The sequence below is a fragment of the Giraffa tippelskirchi genome, chromosome 6 (assembly GCF_054371585.1).
Source record: "Giraffa tippelskirchi isolate mGirTip1 chromosome 6, T2T-mGirTip1v1.2.pri, whole genome shotgun sequence".
NCBI classification, from domain to species: Eukaryota; Metazoa; Chordata; class Mammalia; order Artiodactyla; family Giraffidae; genus Giraffa; species Giraffa tippelskirchi.
Window position 1 is genome coordinate 147,392,912 of NC_137280.1, and position 27,224 is coordinate 147,420,135.

At 38.3% G+C, this 27,224-nt stretch overlaps 1 long non-coding RNA gene across 1 annotated transcript in view; it reads right to left on the reverse strand.

Moving 5' to 3' along the window:
• Positions 1–324: 324 nt before the first annotated feature.
• The window catches only part of LOC145511428 (uncharacterized), a 127,250-nt gene continuing 100,350 nt past the window's right edge, over positions 325–27,224 (reverse strand). The window contains exons 2-5 of the long non-coding RNA XR_014057847.1: positions 12,428–12,579; positions 11,688–11,718; positions 5,982–6,149; positions 325–2,221 (exon numbers count right to left, since the gene is read on the reverse strand). This is a non-coding gene — a long non-coding RNA (uncharacterized LOC145511428). The remainder of the gene's footprint in view (positions 2,222–5,981; positions 6,150–11,687; positions 11,719–12,427; positions 12,580–27,224) is intronic.

Here is a 27,224-nt window from a genome sequence, read left to right on the forward strand (position 1 = left end):
TACGTGTTGCTGCTGCTAAGTCGCTTCAGTCATGTCCGACTCTGTGCGACCTCGCAGACGGAAGCCCACCAGGCTCCCCCGTCCCTGGGATTCTCCAGGCAAGAACACTGGAGTGGGTTGCCATTTCCTTCTCCGACTCTTAGCAACCCCATGGACCGCAGCCTACCAGGCTCCTCCGTCCATGGGATTTTCCAGGCAAGAGTACTGGAGTGGGGTGCCATTGCCTTCTCCATAAATATGTATTATAACTATCATAAATAAATAGTAATGATAAACTATACCATTCATAAATATATTGTTAAATAACAGACTAAAAGTGGTCAGTTTTCTGTTTTTTTTTCTTTTAATTCTCTGTTACTTTTATGGTCCCACTTTCTATGATCACAAAATGTCTATTACAGCCAAGGGAGGATGAAATAAAAAGTCCTTTATATCCTTCTAATTCAACAGCCCTAAACCAAACATTTTGAAAACATCTTTTTCACAGTGAGGAATTAATTCTAGCAATCAAATCCCACCAGTGAATGTGACAAACACAATCAAGCCTGGCATTTGTGTTATTATAACATCAATATGATACCTCTGTGGTCCTAGAAAACTTAACCATCATTGGGATTATCGATACCAGTACTTTTGCTTTATTTAAGAAATTGATTACTTTAACAGTGTAGAATGGAAAAATAAACTTCTCACAGATCAATGAAACACTACTCTCTCATGTGCTCCTACCCATACCGCCCTACACTGGATAAATGCTCTTGATAAATGCTACTTTTTGAGGTTTTCCTAACCAACAGATTCTACATATTAGGTTTGAGCAGCTGTTGCTGACACACTGTTCCATCCTAAATGTCCTGTTTCCTGTTCAGCAGCTCAGCAACAGTTGTAGTACCCAATCATGTGCTGAAAACATAAAATTATTTTGATAGGAATTAATAGAGAACACTAGCCACCAGATGATATAAGTCTGTCTGAATCATGCTCAGACGTTGAAGAAAACACTAGTTCTTAATGGGAATAATTTCCAAAGCCAGAGAAACTGAGCAATGAGCTTTGCCCCTAATACTTCAAGATGAGAAGGTAAGAAGTTAACATTCTAAAATTTCAAAAGCATTGAGTCATTGACTCTTAACTATAGCATGATATAAGCTCACTTCTTTTTCTAGTGTTAGCCTCTGTACATGTGTATACAATGTGTACATGTATAATACATACTCTACTAATTATCTAAAATCAACAATATTGGTTTGCTTTATTAATGACTTGTACTCTTTCTAACATTCTGGTTTTTTTTTTTCCTATAAAACTCTTAATCCCATGAGATCAAGGACTCAGTAATAGAGATAGTTTTAGTAAGCAAATATGACAGAGCATGTTTATTGAATGAATATGTGAGTGAATAAGTGAATGCAAATGAAGGCAAATCACATGGTAGACACTTTGAGTAGGGGAGGCAGAATGTAATTCTTTATCTTTTCTAAAAGTCAGAGCCCTTTGGGGGGGCAAAAGTTAATGATAACAAATAATTCAAGACGATGGCAATGCTGTAACAAGGCAAAGATTCTGTGCTGAGTGGCACAGACCATTTTTAAATAAAGGTTGAGCCACCAGGGGTGGGGCTGTTTGAGAAAAGAATTTTGGAGAATATGGAACTTGGAATTAATGGTTCCAAAAATATCAGTTGAATGTCTCTTGTGCACCATGTAACATATTTGATATGCATTATTTAATTCTCATATGTCTAGGAGGTGAGTATTGTAATTATCCTGTTTGACTGATGGGACGACTGAGGCTTAGAAAGGTTAACAACTTCCACAGAAATAGAGATATAGGATTCAAAAATCAGGTATTCGGATAACAAAGCCCTTTGTTATTATCTACTACCTATGTGTCCTTGAGTCTTAAAGAAAAGGCAGCATGTAGGTGAAAGGAGAGAGGCAACAAAATTCCTAGTGTGGACATGAAAATTCACAACTTCAGATATTTGGAAAACCAAGAGTCAACAGCCTGATTATCCTAAGGCTACCTTATATTGAAATGATGATGATGTATTTGCTTGAATTCTTTCAATGTGTTTGACACTGGGGTAAACACTTCATGTGTAAAGTCCCACTGATGCCTCACTTCACCTTTGTGATCTGCACTGTGCAGAACTCTGAATTACAATTACAGCAGGTAGTTGGGGGGCCATCGTAGCCAGGTTAAGATGCTTCACGTTCATCTAAAATGAAGAGAGATTTAAGACTGTCAAGTAGTGGAATGATGCAATAAAACTTACCATTAGTTTGATGCCAATATTTCATTTGACTATTAGTGAAATTTTTAAAATACTTTTGTTAAGACTAATATGATTGGGAATAATTGATTTTTTTCATATGTGAGAATAAATGTGCATTTGTGTCTGTGTTGGGAAAGTGAGAACTGCTCTCTGAGAATTTGAGGGAAGAGACTAATTTGGAGACTAAAGCAATAAGTATGACATTGGCCTGAAAAACACTGATAACATTGGGAATGGAAATGGGATAGATGGTATATATGTGGAGGGAAGGATTAGAAAAAAAACTAAAAATGGAATAGATCTTGAGCCCAATAAGCAAAATCTTTCTGTAGTTTCATGTTGGGAGAAGAAAAGAGAGTTCAAATATATCTGTTGGAAACTGGCTGCTGTACCATTGTGTCTTTCTACATACCAACTCCCATATGCTTCTTATGGCTTGAATTTGGGTGCTTTCCTTTAGGAAATACACAGACTGCGTGGCAGTCCTCCAGGTTTTTTTTTTCTTTTTTTTAATAGGAATTTCTTTTGCCTAGGACCTGATGCAGGACTTGTCTACATTCTAGCTATTAGGAAGGATTGTTTGATCCATTACCTAATCTGGACAAAATCAGTGAATTAGGTTCAATGAGGGTGGGTGGTGGTTGGGGGGTCTGTTTTCTCTAGAGCTTCTCAGGATGTAGTACCCAGAGCAGCTGGCAGAGAGGAATGGAGCAGCATATATTCTAATGTGGTTAGCTTATTCTAATGAGCTGCATTCTCTAAAATCAGACTTGCTGATGTTGGCAGGAAATAAATTTAACTCCCCCGCACAAATAAATGCAAATCTGAATTCTCTGATACATTTCATTTTCCACAAGGTAATCAAGATTCATAAAACTTCTATTTAGGATCAGGGCATCAGGGAGTCAATGTCCTTGAGGGAAACAAAACCTTCTAATGAAAATTATATTTCAGTGGTGTTAATCTCACAGGGTCCGATAAATGGACGCAGTGGAATTGAATCTTATTTGGCTTCATTGTCCTTTCTGCCATACATTTCATTCAACACCAAGGTAATCAAATACATAAAATCTGCATTATTCACTTCTGGCCCAGAAAACACTACCTAGTGCCCTTAATCAAAAGAACAGGAGACAAAGTTGATAGCACATTATTTTCTAAGGTTATCAATGTCTTCAAAATTTTTCTAATTTTTCAAATCTCCTCTTCTTGGCCCCAAATTGAACTAACGCCTCTCTTCTCTTCCATTTCCTTAGACCTTTATTAATTTCAGACAAAAGGTGATGAGACCACCCCATATCTGTCCTTTCTAACAGTTCTCAGCTCCCAATGCATTATCATCAATAGCTCCCTGAATAACAGCCCATTCTGGAAAAGGAGAGTTTTGGCAGCAAAATGAAGGCTAGTTGAGAGAAGGCTGAGAAGTATGATCACACATAACTTTTTGAACTTGATTTTTAAAGGATGCCATGGTTTCAGCAATTCTAATGTAACTCTTGGAGAAGGCAATGGCACCCCACTCCAGTACTCTTGCCTGGAAAGTCCCATGGACGGAGGAGCCTGGTGGGCTGCAGTCCATGGGGTTGCTAAGAGTCGGACACGACTAAGCGGCTTCACTTTCACTTTTCACTTTCATGCATTGGAGAAGGAAATGGCAACCCACTCCAGTGTTCTTGCCTGGAGAATCCCAGGGACGGGGGAGCCTGGTGGGCTGCCGTCTATGGCGTCTCACAGAGTCGGACACGACTGAAGCTACTTAGCAGCAGCAGCGGCAGCAATGTAACTCTTACAAAAGCCTGAGTACATGTTTGGACTAAGGAGCACTCAGGACTTTCAGGACAAGCATTCTGAATTGAAAGTTAAGATTGATGATGGGTTCAGCTGGAAACAAGTTTGCATCACTGAAGTCAAAATAATTAATGGCATATTTAAAATTCTTTCATTCCGTGTGGGGAAAAAATAGCTTCTGCTCAAGGAGTCAACTCACCCTGTTAGATGTCATCTGAGTCTAGATGCTTTAAGGAATGAGCTGCTTGTAACTTTGAAATCACTGGGGCTTCTGTGATCAGGCAAAGGTGAGATAATAGAGGAAAGGACCTTCTTCAGAGGTTGAAGGGGTAGTAGTAGTTTGATAGCAAGTAGGGAAATCCGGAAGTGAATTATGAAAGGCTAAATGCATTGTTTAAATATTTGGTTACGGGCTATGGGAAATGTAATTTGTTAAGTTTTGGTTATGGGGAATGTAATTTCTTAAGTTTTGATATACAAGCTGTTGATCTGATGAGAGAGTGCTGTTTGTCAATGTGTTCAGTAAGCATTTTATCATTTACTGTTAGCTATAAGCCAGAAATCATTGAAGGGGTGATGTGTTGCCATTACACCTGGGATGAAATGCAGAATCCATTCCATGACGTGCAAAGCCCCATGGTAGTGATTCAAGTGCAGTGTAACTAGGTGTTGCTAGTTTTAAAAGTTCCCCTGATTGTTCAAATGTGCGGAAAGGATTGAGCAGTACTGCCTACCATAATAGAAGTCTTGATTCCCTCTCTCTAATCTCATAATCACCACACCCACAATATTCCATCTTTCACTAGTCAATTTAATGTTAGACCTAGCCAAGCTCACTTCTACTTTAGGACTTTTTGCTTGGAGTGTTCTGATATTGATTACTCTTTCCTTTCACCCCTTCTTACCCCTAGTAGACAGTTATATGGTTGTCTCTTTAATGTCACCCCCTGAGAGGCCACTTGTCGCCTATACATAATCTAAGAACATTACCCCTCCACATTACATCTTATCACTTCAAATCCTGTATTATTTGGTTTATGGCATCTGTTGCTATTGGAAATCCTCAGTCAGTCAGTACTTTGCTTGAGGTAGACAGTCATCACTACCAACTAGAGAATACTGTCCCTGTCATATTCTTTACTGATATATCCTTTGTGCCTAAAACCATGCCTAGCACATAGGAATGTTCACTCCTATGTGTTAAATCAACAAATATATGATGAATGAATAAATGAATGGATGAATAAGTGACTGACTGAAAGATCACCTGAAAAAGACAATGCATTGGAAAATCTTTCTTGAAGATGATTTACTGGTCACTAAATTCCAATGCATGCCTTATAATGTGGACTATGTTTATAGTCTTCTGTTTATAGTATTTTTCTTTCCTAGGCCTTCTTTACTTTCTCAAGCAATACATGAAACAGACTTTGGATCAAAGAATATGAGGCACATGTGCCAATGACCAAAACAATTTTCTATCAAAAAATTCAATCAAGGATTCTTTAATCAGAACATAAGTCTTTCAGACACACATCACAGACTATAGTACATCAGATCATAACTGCCTTTTTTTCTTTTTTGCTTTCCCCCCCATCCATTTTGCAATTACAACCTCTCAGTGGTAGAGGAACAGCACTGAAGTAGCAGAGAGAAAGCAATACCCTGAAAAAGCAGTTTTAAACATGATGAACTTGGTACTTTTAGTTTATCTCAGTCTGCAATTTCAACTCTCATGGGACTCAGTGAAATGGAATCAGGCAATACAGATCAATAATGTGAAATTCTGTTGTAAAGGGTATGGTATAAAATAAACATTAAGAGCCAGAGACTGTTTTTATCTGCTCCCCTCCTTCTACCACCTGTCTATGGGATTAAAATAAAATTTTTTTTAAAACAGGTAAGAACACTTTACCTGTTTCCATATCTATTTTCTGTAGCCCGTGGAGAACATTTCATGAGAAGAAGCTGAGTTTATCCAAATTGATCTTTTCAGCAATTTCATGCAGTTCTCTTAAAGGGTGGCCATTTGGAAACTGGTTGTATTAATATTTGGTGATAGACATACTTAAAACAGTGAAACCTGTAAAAGGAAAAACATTATCAGATACTATTTTAAGTGTAAATAAGTAAAATCTTATCAAGGAGATTTCAATGAGAATATTTACTTCCTTTAAACTAAAGTTCCAAAGATAGGTAAACTCAGTTTCTAGTTTTTGAAACTTGAGAAGTTTAGGATATATGGTGGTAAAAATCATGAAAGTGGAAGTTACAAAAAAAAAAAAAAAAGCAAATGTGGTGGCAGCATAAGTGCCTATTTCAGGGTGCAGGAAGTGGGAAATGTGTGTACTTAGCACTTGAATATGCCTGCCTGCAGCCCAGTAGAGGGGCTTCCCTAGTGGCTCAAAGAATCTGCCTGCAATGAAAGAAAAAAAAAAAAAAAGAAAGTGGAAGTTACAAAGAAGATATACCGTATTCCATAAGTGAATCGTAAATTGGCTCAAAGAATCTCTTAATACTTCCCCAAAGTGATACATAAAGTTTTCTACAATCTAGCCAAACTGGAATTGATGTCCAGAAACATAATATGTCTGAATCAAAAAACATACATTGAGTTATGGAAGGAATACTAAAGCCATATCAAATGTTCTTTACAGAAGCATCTTTTAAAAAAGCATTTACAAAATGAAAAAGCATCTACCAAATGAAAAAAAAAATATGTTTCTTTAGTTCTTGTGTACATGTAATATATTCTGACAAAAAAGTATATACATTATGTTCTGCATTTCACTTTGTGGTTTTTTTAGACTTTAATTTTCATGATTTTTTCCGAACATCAGGAGACTCAAATAGCTATCACTCAAATTTAACATTGTTGCCACCTTCCTACCTGTAGCTATAGATACCATTAAACGCCACTCTTAATAACTATACCCTGCTTTTTAGAATTAACCATTATTTGGAAATTAGAGGCTCTCAGTCCCCAAATTCCTGTAAATCTGTACCCGAAATCTCTCAGTTTCTCCCTCCTGCTTCTTATTCCTTTGTCTCTGTGGGCAGTGCCCTGGGTGAATTTTTCACTTCCTACATGTACAGTTTTGAGCAAGGTGATTAACCTCTATACATCAGCTTCCTCATTTGTAAAATGTTGACAATAGCAGTGCCTACCTCAAAGGGTTGTTAGAATAATCATTCATGAAACATTTAGAAAAGAATGGTATAAATTTCTCAATAATAGGTCTCAATTCATTAATCTTTCTTTGGCTGCAAACTAGAGTTTATCATAACTATAACTTTATAACTTCAGTATTTTTTTCATTGCCAATAATTCTAATTGTTTTTTCCACATCCTACTATTTGTACTTCTACCTCTGTTAGTGTCACAAATTCTTGTCCTTTTAAAGGGATATTATCCCTTAGTTTACTGTTTTATAGACTTTTTCAGAAGCTCTATGAAATTTATTTCATCTGGCTGGCACAAAATTTTAATAATATTTTTGCTGGCCATACTTTTTGGTTGACTTTTACTTTTTATTCACTTAAAAAAATTTTTATTTTATATTGGAGTATAGTGTTGTTAGTTTCAGGTGTACAGCAAACTGATGCATGCATCTCTTCAAGTTATTTTCCCATTTAGCTTATTACAGAATATCGAGCAGCATTCCTTGTTCTATACAGTAGGTCCCCGTTGGTTTTTTGTTTTAAACATAGCAGTGTGTAATATCAATCCTGAACTCCCTATCTGTTCTTCCCATCTTCCCTGGTAACCATAAATTTGTTCTCTAAGTCTGTGAGTCTGTTTCTGTTTTGTAACTAAGTTCATTTATATCATTTTTTAAAGATTCTGCATATAAGCAATATCATATTTGTCTTCTCTGTATTAGTTCACTTAGTATGACAATCTCTAGGTCCATCCATGTTGCTACAAATAGCATTATTAAATTCTTTTTATGGCTGAGAAATATTCCATTGGGCTTTCCAGGTCGCTCAGTGGTAAAGAATCTGCCTGAAATGCAGGAGGCTCAGGTTCGATCCCTGGGTGGTGAAGATCCCCTGGAGAAGGAAATGGAAACCCACTCAAGTATTCTTTCCTGGGAAATCCCATGGACGGAGGAGTCTGGTGGACTACAGTTCACTGTAGTCACTCTGTGATTCTAGGATCACAGAGTCGGACAAGACTTAGAGACTAAACAACAACAAATATTCCATTGTATATACTTACCACATATTTTTTTATCCATTTCTCTGTTGATGGACATTTAGGTTCTCACTGAAGTGATATCTTATTAAAGCTTTGATATGCATTTATCTGATAATTATGCTGAGCATCTTTTCATGTGCCTGTTGGCCATCAGTATATCTTCTTTGGAGAAATGTCTATTTAGATCTTCTGCCCATTTTTTGATTGGATTGTCTGTCTAGACTCCACGTGATTTCTTAGGGAATTGTTAGTTTTAAAGTTCTGTGATTTTAACATATATTAGATTTTTGTTAATGACAAAGTGAAAGACCCTGTTTGTTGAGAAAGGATTCAGAATTGTTTTGAAAAATTAGAAAGGTGGTATTGAGGAGAGAAGGGAATTTTGATAGTTTGTTTGTTTTGTTCTAACACATTTTCTTGCATTGATTGGGAATAATTGGCAAATGCATCTCTTTCAGATTTATTGAACATTTTGAAGACAGCTCAATTAGCCTTATATGTGGATGTAATCATGTGGGAGTAACAATCTTGAGGAATACATGACTTTCTATCACTATGCAAAGCTTTGTTCTGATTTACCTTCCTGCTTCATCTCTAGTCTTTTAAACAAAACAAACTTAATGCTGCATTCTTAATAGTACCAGTAGTCTGTTACCTCACCATCTATGGCAAAATTTGTACTGAGTTTTGTGTCTAAACTGTCTACTGTTGAGATGCTACTTATTTGGACTGCTAGTTAATTATTTTTTTAAGCATCCTTGCTTTCCTGTAGTCCCAAGTCTCACGTTCAAAGGTGAGAAATGTACACTTGGCAGAGGAACACATTTTGTAATTGACCAGTCTATATTTCTTGGAATTTACTATGCTTGTAAATAGTTGAGCTATTTCAGATCCTAAAAGATGATGCTGTTAAAGTGCTATACTCAATGTGACAGCAAATCTGGAAAACTCAGCAGTGGCCACAGGACTGAAAAAGGTCAGTTTTCATTCCAATCCCCCAAAATGTCAATACCAAAGAATGTTCAAACTACTGCACGATTGCACTCATCTCACATGTCAACAAAGTAATGTTCAAAATTCTCCAAGCCAGGCTTCAACAGTACGTGAACCGTGAACTTCCAGATGTTCAAGCTGGTTTTAGAGAAGGCAGAGGAACCAGAGATCAAATTGCCAACATCCGGTGGATCGAAAAACCAAGAGAATTCCAGAAAAACATCTATTTCTGCTTTATTGACTATGCCAAAGCCTTTGACTGAGGGGATCACAATAACCTGTGGAAACTTCTGAAAGAGATGGGAATACCAGACCACCTGACCTGTCTCTTGAGAAATCTGTTTGCAGGTCAGGAAGCAACAGTTAGAACTAGACATGGAACAACAGACTGGTTCCAAATTGAGAAAGGAATACGTCAAGGCTGTATATTGTCACCCTACTTATTTAACTTATATGCCGAGTACATCATGAGAAATGCTGGATTGGATGAAGCACAAGCTGGAATCAAGATTGCCAGCAGAAATATCAATAACCTCAGATATGCAGATGACACCACCCTTATGGCAGAAAGTAAAGAAAAACTAAAGAGCCTCTTGATGAAAGTGAAAGAGGAGAGTGAAACAGTTGGCTTAAAGCTCAACATTTAGAAAACTAAGATCATGGCATCTGGTCCCATTACTTCATGGCAAATAGATGGGGAAACAGTGGAAACAGTGGCTGACTTTAGTTTTGGGGGCTCCAAAATCACTGCAGATGGTGACTGAAGCCATGAAATTAAAGGATGCTTACTCCTTGGAAGGAATGTTATGACCAATCTAGATAGCATATTAAAAAGCAGAGACATTACTTTGCCAACAAAGGCATGTCTAGTCAAGGCTATGGTTTTTCCAGTAGTCATGTATGGATGTGCGTGTTGGACTATATAGCAAGTTGAGCACTGAAGAATTGATGCTTTGAACTGTGGTATTGGAGAAGACTCTTGAGAGTCCCTTGGACTGCAAGGAGATCCAACCAGTCCATCCTAAAGGAAATCAGTCCTGAATATTCATTGGAAGGACGATGCTGAAGCTGAAGTTCCAATACTTTGGACACCTGATATGAAGAATTGACTCATTGGGAAAGAACCTGCAGCTAGGAAAGGTTGAAGCCAGGAGGAGAAGGTGATGACAGAGGATGAGATGGTTGGATGGCATCGCAGATTCAATGGACATGAGTTTGGGTAAACTCCGGGAGTTGGTGATGGACAGGGAGGCCTGGTGTGCTGCGGTCCATGGAGTTGCAAAGAGTTGGATATGACTGAGTGACTGAACTGACCTGAATGTAGACCACTTGGGTTTCAGGTCAGTACTTCCAGGTCTTGGAAGGACAATTCATGTCAAAGACTAGGACAGGAAACTAAGATGCCTGGTTTTGATTCTTAGATTTTAGACAGAAGGCTTGGTTATGAGGCAAGGGGTTAAGAACCCAGGCTCTGTATGCAAAATAAGAAGCTAGAGTAGAGTTAATATTAATATATGGCTTCTTGGCCCCTTAACTTAGCGTACACCTGGTCTCCAAATGGATGAAAGCTTTATTTACAGTTAAAGAGTAAATGAAATTCATGGCAAGTGTTAGGTCAAGTGTTCCCAAAGTCTGTTCCTCAGAACAGCAATACACTAATTTCCCCTTTAAGAGCTTCATTGTCAAATGATTTGGAGGAATACATAGCTTGCACACATAAATGTACTTCGAAGTCTGGTAGTAGATAACCCTATTCAAGTTTTGTGATTCAGTGTTTCCCAAAACTATTCGATTGCAGGATACTTTCTCATATAACATCTCAATATTTTATACAAGTGTTCTACAAAATATGTCATTTTATAAAAATGTGTCCAAAAATCTATGTGGGTGTGTGCATGTTAAGTGAAATGTGGAAAAGACACACTAGATGGTAGGGGATAAATTAGAAGATTATGAAGTCAGTTACTAAGTTTTCAGTCTGTCCTCAGTCAGCTTCTTGTATATATTAGAAATTAATTCATCATTCAGTTGAGTGGGGCTAATTTCTTTCCCTCCTCTCCCTTCCTTCCTCTTTATCCCTCTCCCCACCCTCAGCATTGGAAATTAAGGGTAATAGCTTTGCAATTAAACAGAATGAATATATTTTTTCCAATGTTTTAAAAAGTATGTATGCAAATACATCACAGTCTAATTCTTTTGGACATCTCTAAAAGTATAATCATTAAAATAATAGACCCAAGACATAATTAAGACATAAGTTATTTATGATTATCAAGACACCTGTTTACTTCTACATTTAAACTAGCATGTAGTTGAGTTTTCTTTGCAGTGTGTTCATGTTTTATATCATTTATGTTTAATTTTAATAATACAAATGAAAAAAGAAGATGTAACAGAACAATGTTAAAGAAAGTAAATTGAACTTACACAGTGATGTAAAACAGCATTGGCTTTAAACCTGAGGGAGAAAAAAGTAGAATCTGAATATGATGTTATCTAATGGCTCTCACATTGATGGTGATTTAAGGTTTTGCATATGGAATTTGGAGAAGTTTGGCGGTTGATGCTTATAAGTTGAAAATCGGTAAGCCCTGTGCCCCACGTTTACCTGTCTGCTTAGCATAGCAATAATGGTAATCCCCTGGCCAGCCATATTTGACTTGAACCTTTTGACCTATCTTGAACTCTAGTTCAATGTTCACGGTAAACATCACTTAATTACCTTTTCTCTTTTGCTTCTGTTTTGCAGCCAGTATGCCATATCATATTGTAGAGTTCAATTTGTAGAAAAAGACATTTTCTTATCAGAAATTCATATGACTTTAATTATACAATATCTTAGAAAAATTTTCAGAAAACTTTTCTCTGTTTACTTACTGAATGTTCATTTTATCATTCTGTAAGTCACACATTTATAAAGGCTTCATTCTACTTACATCTTCCTGATGCTTACATATTTGTGTCTGTATACCAAGACATAGAAAATGAATAGTATTTGGGGGTTTAGCAATGTTGTATGACTTTAAAACATAGAAGCATGTTCAGTTGCATAATCTTTTTTTTCTCTTCATTTCCAATGCCCAGTACATAAACAGATTTTAAAAATCCCAATGAACAGAAAATGCCTTTTTGAGATAATAGCAGGGTAACCTCGTTTCTATTGTTACCTTCAGATTCAGCACTGTCATTGTTTCTTATATGGAAGCAGACTGGATTTCCTCACTTTTCAGTTGCCCAAGGTTTTGCAGATGCTTTTTGCCTCATTTTGAACTCAGCCAGGGAAAACACTGGTTTTCCAAGATTTTCTTTTTTCTTGGACCTGTGATAAAAATGAGTCAAATATATCTGAATAGTGATGCTGTTTATAAAAGTAAAGTTAATCAAGGTAGTGTAAGGAATTTGGGGGTGGGGCTAGTAAATGTTAGTAATGAGCACATTTTTCTTCTGACGAGTACAACATCACCTATTCACTGTACAGACTCAGGAATGCATTGAATGTCAATACCACCACAAAATGATTTGGCCAAATTATTATGATACCAGTGCATCTGTGCTAAGTCTCTTTAGTGGTGTCTGACGTTTTGTGACCCTATGGACTGCAGCCTACCCAGCTCCTCTATCCATGTGATTTCCCAGGCAAGAATATTGGAAAGGGTTGCCATTTCCTCCTCCACAGGATCTTCCTAATCCAGGGGTTGAACCTGTGTCTCTTACGTCTCCTGCATTGGCAGGTGGGTTCTTTACCACTAGGGTCGCCTGGGAAACCCTATTATGATACCAGAACATAAGACAAAGTCTTAACATGTAAAACCAAGTGTTCTTACTCTATCTTACAAAGTATGATAATCCAGCAGCAGCAAGGTATTTATTTCTGCTAAGCAATCCTTTTATCTCCTGCTGGCTCCTCAGTGTGTGTCCACCCTAAGATGTTTCATCCCTTTTCTCTCCTCTAGGATCTGAGATCTTGTTCTTCTGAGCTTGTGGTCCTGCTCCCATGTGCTTGTGAAGGCTAAGTTCATGAATTTCCGTTTGCATCTTTGTCCCAACTCAACATATTGTTGTTTGCACCTGCCCTTTCATCTTCCTCTCAGGTCTCAGAAAATTCTTTATCTCTCTTTATGTTGAGAATCAAACCTTCCTTTCTGACCTCAGATTCCATCATGGCCCAACTCCAGAGGCACTTTGCTACCATTCTAACCCTTCTGGTTTTGAGCTCAAGTTCTCCCTCTTACCTGGAGAAAAAACTCGTGGCTTCATACACCCTTCCACTTTCCCTGCTGTTCTCATGCTCATTCGCATCTTTGTGGTATGTGAAAACTCTTAGAACATATTTCCTGTGAAACTAACTGACAAAGACTCCCTCCTTTATTAATGATGACTTTCTTGCTTGCCCAAAATTCTATTAAGAACTACATATAGATCCAACTTATTTTCTGATTCCCAAGTTAACCTCACCCGTCTAAAATCTAAGCTCTAGTCACTTCACTCAAGTTAATATTCCCACAATCCCTCATACATTTCAGTTTTCCATACTTTGAGTCAACATACATAGGATGGTTCTATCATGCAAAACATCTAGTTTAGTAATTAAAGATATTAAATTGCCAATTTACTACTGTATCTGGTTTTAACTCTAATTTTAAGATGCTACAGACAGGTAAGCCTTGGTTTCTTCCAGGTTTTTGAATTTCTAGATTTTGTGTGCATATAATTACCATTAAAAGATGACAGAATTTTCCATTTCATATTGTTAAACTTACTCTAGAAGCAATAAAATTTTGTTGGACATGACGAGGATTCAGATCCCTCTTGCCCTATAAAACTCAATGCCATGTTTCTCAGCACTCTGTACTTAAGTTTTAATTTATATAATGGTTAGTTCATGTTACAAAAAATTAAAGGGCAGGTTAGTCCAAAACTCTTAGTTCAGTTCAGTTGCTAAGTCGTGTCCGACTCTTTGTGACCCCATGAATCGCAGCACACCAGGCCTCCCTGTCCATCACCACCTCCCGGAGTCTACCCAAACCCATGTCCATCGAGTCGGTGATGCCATCCAGCCATCTCATCCTCTGTCGTCCCCTTCTCCTCCTGCCCCCAATCCTTCCCAGCATTAGGGTCTTTGCCAATGAGTCAACTCTTCGCATGAGGTGGCCAAAGTATTGGAGTTCCAGCTTCAACATCAGTCCTTCCAATGAACACCCAGGACTAATCTCCTTTAGGATGGACTGGTTGGATCTTCTTGCAGTCCAAGGGACTCTCAAGAGTCTTCTCCAACACCACAGTTCAAAAGCATCAATTCTTCGGTGCTCAGCTTTCTTCACCATCCAACTCTCACATCCATACATGACTACTGGAAAAACCATAGCCTTGACTAGACGGACCTTTGTTGGCAGAGTAATGTCTCTGCTTTTCAATATGCTATCTAGGTTGGTCATAACCTTCCTTCCAAGGAGTAAGCGTCTTTTAATTTCATGGCTGCAATCACCACCGGCAGTGATTTTGGAGCCCCAAAAATAAAGTCTGACAGTGTTTGCACTGTTTCCCCATCTATTTGCCACGAGGTGATGGGACCAGATGCCATGATCTTAGTTTTCTGAATGTTGAGCTTTAAGCCAACTTTTTCACTCTCCTCTTTCATTTTCATCAAGTTCCTCTTCACTTTCTGCCATAAGGGTGGTGTCAGCTGCATATCTGAGGTTATTGATATTTCTCCTGGCAATCTTGATTCCAGCTTTTTTTTTTTTTTCCAGCCCAGCATTTCTCATGATGTACTCTGCATATAAGTTAAATAAGCAGGGTGACAATATACAGCCTTGACGTACTCCTTTTCCTATTTGGAACCAGTCTGTTGTTCCATGTCCAGTTCTAACTGTTGCTTCCTGACCTGCATATAGGTTTCTCAAGAGAGTTATATGTAATATTTTTCATAAAATATTTAAAAGTGTAGGAGATGCTTTTTGGCATGTTATATACTATTTTTTGAGAAATATTAATTTGAAAAACATATAATTTATGGATAAAATGTTAGATACAAAAGTTCATTCATGAAATAAAACTGATTTCTAATATGTTTATAATTATTAACTATTTTTGTATAACTTCATTATATATATATTTATTACAAACTACATCCTTTCAGCAAGACGATACAGGAGCCCTATTTTGACCCCAAAGTTCATTGCCTTTCAGTATTTCTTTACATTGAGGGACTCCCTCAGATTCTTCTCATGCATAATTTATTTTAAATGTTTTCAAAGAGAGTATAGTTGACCCCAGAATCAATGGAACACCATCTTAAAGGTTATGGACAAGAAAATCTTCATGATGCAGGGAATAGAGTCCTACTGCTATTCCTTGTCCACCCCAAATCTTTGTGCCTACCCTGTTGGTGAAGGCCCCAAAAGGTCAGCAGACACTTCAAAATATGTTATTTCACATAAGTTCACATGTGTTTTTATAAAGTATTCATTTCTTTGCTGCTATATCCCACAAAATTCATAAGTAATTTATGCTAATACACATGCAGAATTTTATTTTTTACAAAAGAATCTTTCTATAAAAATCAGAGTTAGACACTGAAGTATAATCTTAACTTTTATCAATTACTGCTTAATCTAATCCTTGTCATTTTAGCTGATTTGATTGTGCAATACTTTTTTAAACTTTACCTCAGATCATTTTAACTAGAATAACACTTAAAAGGAATTTATTATTCAAACAGACATATAGTATTTTCCTCTCAAGAGGCAAACTGTTCTCATTATTCACTTTCATCACTTTCCTCTTCTTCCAAGTACTGAGTCTTCATTCTTTGAATTCTATTGTATTTCATAATATGTACTTCATCATTCAGGACTAAAAAATGTGGCCTTACACTGAAGATAGTTATTTCACAGCTTAGTAATGTTTCTCAATAGTCCTAATATCAACTTGAGGATGGAATTTACCTTATACATTGATGTCCCTATAAAAATGAGTACATTATTGAGCTCGAATAATGTATATATTTAAACAACATAATATATTCAACAAAAACAAGTAATGCAACAAATCCACTTGTACTCCATGAATATCAAATGCTGGACAAATTTCAGTGATATGAGCCTCAGTGTTTTGACCAAAACAATAGCATAAGTTTGACTTCTATAGAACATGACCTTCATTTGGCAACAAATGAGGATTTTTTTCACATTGCCTTTATAGAGCCAAAAGAAAAGAAATAGCTTGACCTAATTCTCCTTGCTTTGAACAGTCACAGGTCTTCTCTTTCATATCTATCTGAGTTTGGGAACCTGGTACTGCTGCACTGTCTGTCTTTGTACCTGTCCCGACTCATGGGTGTGCTAAACCACAACAGATTCATTCAGGTCAGTGTAGGAGGGGTGGGAGGACCCATCTGCTGAATGGAAGTAAAACAGAAACAGACCAGATGGCAGAAGTAATGAGGGTGGAGAGCAGAAAGGAAAATTCCCCAAAGATCTACCAGTGGCATTACTACATCTGCTAAAGGGAAAGAGGCTAAAAAGGGAGTCAGCATGGTTTCAGGACATCTGAATGATCTGACTCAGTCAGGGGTTACTCTGCAGGCTTAGGTTAAGAGATGGTTAGGAATGGGGAAGTAATGAACAGAAGATGTGGACATTTTGCCTGATTTTTTTTGTGAGATCATTTTTCCATCTTTGGAAACTATAGATATTTACCGGGAATTAATATGCTCTGCTCCCAATCATCATAAACTCTGTTAAAAAAAGGGGGGGGGGTTTCTTTAAAAATGTCCACCAGCACCACCAAAGATCCCCTGCCTTCATTAAAGCCTTTTCCAGCTTGCTAAAATTTATGAAAGAAATGAAATAGCATACTTAGTTTGCCTCATCAGCAAAAATGAAATGAAAACATTGAGGGATTTTAAAGATATTAAGTGATTATGGGTTTTGCATCATTTACGTGGTATAGAATTGACAGGTAATAAGCACTTTCTTAGTTATTTTTATATATAAAAATTAGGCACTGAGGTAAAAGGTATCAGGTATCATTTAAAATTAAACTATTTAGAACATGTAAAAATAGAACTTTTGATCTCTTTATCACAAGAGATTGCTAACACAAGGCAGTTGCTAACATCGATGACCAATGTGTGCTCTGTTGCCCAGTCATGTCCAACTCTTTGCGATTCCATGGACTGTAGCCTGCCAGGCTCCTCTGTCCATGAAATTCTCCAGGCAAGAATCCTGGAGTGGGTTGCCATGCCCTTCTCCAGGGGATCTTCCCAACCCAGAGATCAAACCCAGGTCTCCCACATTGTATGCTAATTCTTTACTGTCTGAGCCACCATGACCAATAGAGGACAATAAAATAGTTTAAATGTGTATTTTCATGTATGTATATATGTGGGAAGGAAGACCATGCCCATAAAAAAAGAGAAGGAAGAGATAAGTCAAAACAATCTCACTGCTCATTCATCCCTAAAATTTGGATTGTGGAAACTTAGAACAACACAAAAAATATTTTCTACTTTTTATTTTATATTGGAGTATAGCCAATTAAAAATGTTGTGATAGTTTCAGGTGGAAAGTAAAGGGACTCAGCCATACATATAATACGAGTATCCATTCTCCCCAAAACTCGCCTCCTAACCAGGCTGCCACATAACATTGAGCAGAGATCCCTATGCTATACAGGAGGTCCTTGTTGGTTCTAATCTTTTTTCTTTTTGATGAAAATGAAAAAAATGCTATTTTACCTTGAAAAATATGCTTACAAAGTGGGTTTGAGCCAGCATGCATTATTCCAGACTCTAGCAAGATTGGAAATGAACAAATTAATGGATGAGTGCAGGAGGAAGATTAAAAATTATAGGGAAAAAAGTTACCTGCTCTACATGGAAAAGGAGGGTAATAGCAGGGGTAGTGATTATAGTGATGATGCACATACAGACACCAGTTGGCACAAGTCTCTTGAAACCATGTAAAATTAGCCTTTAATACTAGTTAAGGCATTTTTTAATCTTTAAAAAAAATCAGCAATGAAATACCACTTTGTGACCTGTAATGCTATCACTTATAGCAGAAAGTAAATTTTCTAAGTTTAACATACTTTACAATCTACTTAGGTTTTCCTAAATATTTAAACTTTGATGTAACTGCAATTTGATGGAAAGTGCAACTTGAAAAAAATTTGTTAATGCTGAAATTTCCCTAATTCCATGCTGAGTTAGGGAGGCCATGAATAGAATTTGAGGGATTCCACCAGTATTTCTAGAACCTGACCTACACACTTAGTAGTATCGCTTTCATATTCTCAGGGTTGTTGCTGTTGTTTCGTTGTTGTCACTAAGTCCTGTATGAATCTATGGATTGTAGCCTGTCAGGCTTTTTTGTCCATGGGATTTTCCAGGATGGAAATCTCAACCCAGGGATCAAACCCATGTCTCTTACATCTCCTGCACTGAGCCACCAGGGAAGCCCATTTCTTAGATAGTTCTACTTAAATGTAGGATTTCCTTGACTGCTCAAGTAAGAATTCTATTCACCCACAAAGGATACAACTAAATAATAAAGTAGAAAAAGAAATAATATCTGTTAGTATAAATTCCTCATAATAAGAGGAACTCATGCTAAGTACTCATGATACCACAGCCACTAGTTTAAGAGCTTTACATCTATGTATTAAATTTTCATCTAGTCATATCATGACCCTATAGTGAACATATTAACAATCATGCCTATTCTGTAGGAGAAAAAAAACAGAACTAGAAGGGTAACTAACTTTCTTGGGTTCAGCTCAGTTCAGTTGCTCAGCCGTGTCTGACTCTTTGCGACCCAATGAATTGCAACATGCCAGGCCTCCCTGTCCATCACCAACTCCCAGAGTCTACCCAAACCCATGTCCATTGAGTCAGTGATGCCATCCAACAATCTCATCCTCTGTCGTCCCCTTCTCCTCCTGCCCCCAATCCTTCCCAGCATTAGGGTCTTTGCCAATGAGTCAACTCTTCGCATCAGGTGGCCTAAGTTTGGAGTTTCAGCTTCAACATCAGTCCTTCCAATGAACACCCAGGACTGACCTCCTTTAGGATGGACTGGTTGGATCTCCTTGCAGTCCAAGGGACTCTCAAGAATCTTCTCCAACACCACAGTTCAAAAGCATCAATTCTTGGGCACTCAGCTTTCTTCACCATCCAACTCTCACATCCATACATGACCACTGGAAAAACCATAGCCTTGACTAGACGGACCTTTGTTGGCGAAGTAATGTCTCTGCTTTTCAATATGCTATCTAGATTGGCCATAACCTTCCTTCCAAGGAGTAAGCGTCTTTTAATTTCATGGCTGCCATCACCATCAGCAGTGATTTTTGGAGCTCCCAAAAATAAAGTCTGACACTGTTTCCCCATCTATTTCCCATGAAGTGATGGGACCAGATGCCATGATCTTAGTTTTCTGAATGTTGAGCTTTAAGCCAACTTTTTCACTCTCCTCTTTCCTTTTCATCAAGAGGCTCTTTAGTTCTTCTTCACTTTCTGCCATAAGGGTGGTAGATATCTGCATATCTGAGGTTATTGATATTTCTCCTGGCAATCTTGATTCCAGCTTGTGTTTCTTCCAGCCCAGTGTTTCTCATGATGTACTCAGCATATAAGTTAAATAAGCAGGTTGACAATATACAGCTTTGACGTACTCCTTTTCCTATTTGGAACCAGTCTGTTGTTCCATGTCCAGTTCTAACTATCGCTTCCTGACCTGCATACAGGTTTCTCAAGAGACAGGTCAGATGGTCTGGTATTACCATCTCTTTCAGAATTCTCCACAGTTTATTGTGATCCACACAGTCAAAGGCTTTGGCATAGTCAATAAAGCAGAAATAGATGTTTTTCTGGAACTCTCTTGCTTTTTCGATGATCCAGTGGATATTGGCAATTTGATCTCTGGTTCCTCTGCCTTTTCTAAAACCAGCTTGAACATCTGGAAGTTCACGGTTCACGTATTGCTGAAGCCTGGCTTGGAGAATTTTGAGCATTACTCTACTAGTGTGTGAGATGAGTGCAATTGTGCAGCGTTTGAGCATTGTTTGGCATTGCCTCTCTTTGGGATTGGAATGAAAACTGACCTCTTCCAGTCCTGTGGCCACTGCTGAGTTTTCCAAATTTGCTGGCATTTCGAGTGCAGCACTGTCACAGCATCATCTTTCAGGATTTGAAATAGCTCAACTGGAATTTCATCACCTCCACTAGCTTTGTTCATAGTGATGCTTCCTAAGGCCCACTTGACTTCACATTCCAGGATGTCTGGAATCACACCACCATGATTATCTGGGTCGTGAGTTCTTTTTTGTACAGTTCTTCTGTGTATTCTTGCCACCTCTTCTTAATATCTTCTGCTTCTGTTAGGTCCATACCATTTCTGTCCTTTACCGAGCCCATCTTTGCATGAAATGTTCCCTTGGTATCTCTAATTTTCTTGAAGAGATCTCTAGTCTTTCCCAATCTGTTGTTTTCCTCTATTTCTTGCATTGATCACTGAGGAAGGCTTTCTTATCTCTCCTTGCTATTCTTTGGAACTCTGCATTCAGATGGGGATATCTTTCCTTTTCTCCTTTGCTTTTCGCTTCTCTTCTCTTCCCAGCTATCTATAAGGCCTTCTCAGACAGCCATTTTGCTTTTTTGCATTTTTTGCATTTCTTTTCCATGGGGATGGTCTTGATCTCTGTTTGCTGTACAATGTCACAAACCTCCATTCATAGTTCATCAGGCACTCTATCAGATCTAGTCCCTTAAATCTATTTGTCACTTCTACTGTATACTCATAAGGGATTTGATCTAGGTCATACCTGAATGGTCTAGTGGTTTTCCCTACTTTCTTCAATTTAAGTCTGAATTTGGCAATAAGCAGTTCATGATCTGAGCCACAGTCTGCTCCCAGTCTTGTTTTTGCTGACTGTATAGAGCTTCTCCATCTTTGGCTGCAAAGAATATAATCAATCTGATTTCGGTGTTGACCATCTGGTGATGTCCACACATCTATAAATTCGGAACTGAACTTGAACCCTGGTAGTCTGGTTCAGGAATGTAGGTTTATTTAAACATAATGTTACCTTGTCTTTCAATCAAGATGGCCTTGATATTTTGGAAATATCATATTAATGTTCTGCCTCTTTCACTCTCCACATTAGTTGTAAGATGTGTGCATGTGCACACTAAGTCATTTCAGTCCTGTCCAACTCTTTGTGACCCTATGGACCATAGCCTGCCAGGCTCCTCTGTCCATGGGATTCTCCAGGTAAGAATACTGGAGTGGGTTGTCCTGCCCCTCCTCCAGGGGATCTTCCCAGACCAGGGATCAAATCTGCATCTCCTGTGTCTCCTGCATTGGCAGGCAGGGTCTTTATCACTAGCACCTGTGCAGGTGCTCAGTCATGTCTGATTCTTTGAGATCCTGTGACCTGTAGCCCACCAGGCTCCTCTGTCTCTTGAATTTCCCAAACAAGAAATCTGGAGTGGGTTGCTATTTCCTTATTCAGGAGATTTTCCCAATCCACCTAAGATATAACATCAAAATTTTATTTATCGGTTCTTTGGAACAAGCCAAAACCGGATGACAGAATAGATGAACAGGAGCTTACCTCTTCTTACAAAAATACTAAAATCACAACTAACGGTTGATTGACCAATGATGTAAAAAAAAAAAATGCTGAAACTGACTGAAAAAAAATCCTATATCCAAAGATAGAGGAAGGTGCAATAAGATAATAGGGGCACAATCATGATAAATTCAAATTGCATAACAGTCTACTCTTTGAGGGTGAACACAAGGTCTTGAGAACATCAGGACCAAGAGAAAACAACACTGACTTCACAAAGCCTGGGCCAGACCTATCTGCTAGTATTTGGGTCTTCTGTGGAGGTGAGGGGTGACAGTGGTTCACTACAGGAACAAACGCATTGGCAGTGGAATTTCTGGGGAGTACTCATTGACATGAGCCCTCCTGGAGGTTGCCATTTTCTCACTAAAAACTGACCCCAACCAATAGGCCATGAGTTCCACTGGTGGACACCTCAGGACAAACACAAATGGGGCAGGAACACAGGAGAATTCCTCAGCATACAGTTTCAGTTCGATCGCTCAGTCGTGTCCAACTCTTTGCTATCCCATGCACTGCAGCAGGCCAGGCCTCCCTGTCCATTACCAACTTTGGGAGCTTACTCAAACTCATGTCCATCGAGTCAGTGATGCCATCCAACCATCTCATCCTCTGTCGTCCCCTTCTCCTCCCACCTTCAATCTTTCCCAGTATCAGGGTCTTTTATAATGAGTCAGTTCTTCACATCAGGTGGCCAAAGTATTGTAGTTTCAGCTTCAACATCAGTCCTTCCAATGAACACCCAGGACTGATCTCCTTTAGGATGGACTGGTTGGATCTCCTTGCAGTCCAAGGGACTCTCAAGAGTCTTCTCCAACACCACAGTTCAAAAGCATCCATTCTTCAACACTCAGCTTTACAGTCCAACTCTCACATCCATAAATGACTACTGGAAAAACCATAGCTTTGACTAGATGGGCCTTTGTTGGTAAAGTAATGTCTCTGCTTTTTAACATGTTCTCTAGGTTGCTCATAGCTTTTCTTCCAATGAGCAAGCATCTTTTAATTTCATGGCTGCAGTCACCAACTGCAGTGATTTTGGAGCCCCCAAAAATGAAGTCTGTCACTGTTTCCACTGTTTCCCCATCTATTTCCCATGAAGTGATGGGACCAGATGCCATGATCTTAGTTTTCTGAATGTTGAGTTTTAAGCCAACTTTTTCACTCTCCTCTTTCACTTTCATCAAGAGGTTCTTTAGTTCTTCTCTTTCTGCCATAAGGGTGCTGTCATATGCGTATCTGAGGTTATTGATATTTCTCCTGGCAATCTTGAGTCCAGATTGTGCTTCATCTATCCCAGCATTTCTCATGATGTACTCTGCATATAAGTTAAACAATCAGAGTGACAGTATACATTCTTGACGTACTCCTTTCCCGATTTGGAACCAGTCTGTTGTTCCATGTCTAGTTCTAACTGTTGCTTCTTGACCTGCATACAGATTTCTCAAGAGGCAGGTCAAGTGGTCTGGTAGTCCCATCTCTTGCTGAATTTTCCCCAGTTTGTTGTGATCCACACAGTCAAAGGCTTTGGTGTAGTCAATAAAGCAGAAATAGATGTTTTTCTGGAACTCTTAATTTTTGGATGATCCAACGGATGTTGACAATTTGATCTCTGGTTCCTTTTCTAAATCCAGCTTGAACATCTGGAAGTGTTTGGTTCACCTACTGTTGAAGCCTGACTTGGAGAATTTTGAGCATTACTTTGCTAGCATGTGAGATGAGTGCAATTGTGAGGTAGTTTAAACATTCTTTGGCATTGCCTTTCTTTGGGATTGGAATGAAAACTGACCTTTTCCAGTCCTGTGGCCACTGCTGAGTTTTCCAGTTTGCTACCATATTGAGTGCAGCACTTTCACAGCATCATCTTTTAGGATTTGAAATAGCTCAACTGGAATTCCATCACCTCCACTAGCTTTGTTCGTAGTGATGCTTCCTAAGGCCCACTTGACTTCACATTCCAGGATGTCTGGCTCTAGGTGAGTGATCACACCATCGTGATTATCTGGGTCGTGAAGATCTTTTTTGTACAGTTCTTCTGTGTATTCTTGCCACCTCCTCTTAATATCTTCTGCTTCTGTTAGGTCCCTACCATTTCTGTCCTTTATTGTGCCCATCTTTGCATGAAATGTTCCCTTGGTATCTCTAATTTTCTTGGAGAGATCTCTAGTCTTTCCCCTTCTGTTATTTTCCTCTATTTCTTTGCATTGGTCACTGAGGAAGGTTTTCTTATCTCTCCTTGCTATTCTTTGGAACTCTGCATTCAGATGGGTATATCTTTCCTTTTCTTCTTTGTCTTCCTCGTCTTTTCTTTTCTCAGCTATTTGTAAGGTCTCCTCCGCCAACCATTTTGCCTTGTTGCATTCGTTTTTCTTGGTACAAAGTCACGAACCTCTGTCCATAGTTCTTCAGGCACTCTGTCTATCAGATCTAGTCCCTTAAATCTATTTGTCACTTCCACTGTATACTCATAAGGGATTTGATTTAGGTCATACCTGAATGGTCTAGTGGTTTCCCCTACCTTTTTTCAATTTAAGTCTGAATTTGGCAATAAGGAGTTCATGATCTGAGCCACAGTCAGCTTCCAGTCTTGTTTTTGCTGAGTGTATAGAGCTTCTCCATCTTTGGCTGCAAAGAATATAATCAATCTGATTTCGGTGTTGACCATCTGGTGATGTCCATGTGTAGAGTCGTCTCTTGTGTTGTTGGAAGAGGGTGTTTGCTGTGACCAGTGCATTCTGTTGGCAAAACTCTATTAGCCTTTGCCCTGTTTCATTCTGTACTCTAAGGCCAAATTTGCCTGTTACTCCAGGTGTTTCTTGACTTCCTACTTTTGCATTCCAGTCCCCTATAATGAAAAGGACATCTTTTTTTGCTGTTAGAAGACCTAGAAGGTCTTGTAGGTCTTCATAGAACTGTTCAACTTCAGCTTCTTCAGCATTATTGGTTGGGACTTAGACTTGGATTAGTGTGATATTGAATCGTTTGCCTTGGAAACGAACAGAGATCACCCTGTCGTTTTTGAGTCTGCATCCTGATCACACAGTTGCCTGATAAACACACCCCTGACACACCAGAATGACAAGACCCAGCTCCACCTACCAGTGGGCTGGCACCAGTCCCTCCCACAGGGAAGCCTGCAGAGCCTCTTAGACCAGCCTCCTCCACCAGAGGGCAGAGAGCAGAAACAAGAAGTCTCTTGTATGTCTAGACAATGACACTAAAAGATTAGAAAAGGAAACAAACAAAACATACCACTTATCATCACATCAAAGAGAATAAAATACCTAGGAATAAACCTACCTAAGGAGGCAAAAGACCTGTACTGCAAAAACTGTAAGATGCTGATTAGAGAAACTGAAGATTACACAAACACATGGAAAGATATATCATGTTCTTGGATTGGAAGAATCATTATTTTCAAAATGACCAAGGCAACCTATAGATTAATGCAATCCCTATTAAATTACTGATGGCAGTTTTTCAAAGAACTAGAACAAATTCTTAAAATTTGGGTGGAGACACAAAAGACCCTAAGAAGCCAAAGGAATCTTGAGAAAAAAAAACACAGAGCTAGGGGAATGGACATTGGTATGTATTCAGATGGACAAAAGGCACATGAAAAGTTACTCAACGTCACTACTTAGAGAAATGCAAATCAAAACTACAATGAGGTATCAATCACCTCACACCAGTCAGAATGGCCATCATCAAAAAGTCTACAAATGGTAAATGCTAGAGAGGGTTTGGAGAAAAAGGAACCCTCCTACCCTGTTCATGGGCATGAAAATTGTTATAGCCATTATGAAAAACAGTATAGACGTCCCTCAAAATCTAAAAATAGAGCTGCCATATGACCCAGCAACCCTGCTTACAGGCATATATCCAGAGAAAAACATAATTCAAAAAAGATACATGTGCTGCAATGTTCACTGCAGGACTATTTACAATAGCCAAAGCATGGAAGCAGTCTACATGCCCATTAACAGAAGAACTGGGTAAAGAAGATGTGGTACATACATACAGTGGGATATTAGCCACAAAAAAAAAAAAAAATGAAATAATGCCATTTGCAGCAACATGAATGAACCTGGAGATTATCACATTAAGTGAAGTAAGACAAGTACCATATGATATTACTTAAAAAAATGATACAAATGAATTTATTTCTAAAACACAAACAGACTCACAGACTTACAGAATGCATTTATGCTTACCAAGAGTAAGGGTAGATTGAGGGATAGATTGGGAGTTTGGGTTAGACATATACACACTGCTATATGTAAAACAGTTAACCAGCAAGGACCTACTGTATAGCCCAGGAAACGCTGCTCAATATTCTGAAATAAACTAAATGGGAAAATAATCTGAAAAATAAATACATGTGTATGTATAACTGAATTATTTTGCTGTACACCAGAAACTTATATAACATTGTCAATCAGCTATATTACAATATTTAAAACGTTTTTTAAAATTTACATGCATATTAATTTTGTTGTTTGGCTGCTAAGTCATGTCCAACTCTTTTGCAACTCCTTGGATTGTAGCCTGCCAGGCTCCTCTGTCCAGGAGATTTCCCAGGCAAGAATACTGGAGTGAGTTGCCATTTCCTTCTCTAGTGGATCTTCAGCACCCAAGGATCAAACCTGTGTCTCCTGCTTGTCAGGCAGATTCTTTACCACTGAGCTACCTGGAAGCCTGCATATTAATTTAGACAATATTTACTATCATGATCGTAGTCATACAATAAATAATCTGTGGAATGAAAATAAAAAATTCTAAACTAGCTAAAGACACATATGAGGATTTAAGTTATTGAAAATCTCAGCTTTCTGTTTCATAAATCTATTACAAAATATAACGTACCTAAAAGACAAACTACTAAAGAGCCAGTCACAGAAATACGTAAATAGGAATGAACTATCTTTGTTTAGCGAAACAGTTCAGAAAAATAAACAGCTCATAGGCTTGACCAGAAAAGACTAGGTTTGAGGTAAAAGACAGCAATAACTCAAATGTTTTAAGTAATAAAGAAAGAGGGGTTTGGGGTTTCCTAAGTCAGTCCTTCAGAGAGAGGTAAAGGAACCAGGGAAAGGGAAAAAAAGAATGAGAAGACCAAGTCCTACTTGGAATATGACAACTGAGAAATTTTTGATGGTAGAAATGATTGAGGACTTTTAAAATCAGAAAATCTGTTTTGTCATTTTTAAGTTACCTGCATGGTAATACAACCCTCCCTTGACTCTGCCTTATTCCTCTAAATGAGTGTTTCCCAAAGGGCATTTCTGTGACCAGCAAACCCAGCAATATGCAAGACCTTGTTAGAAA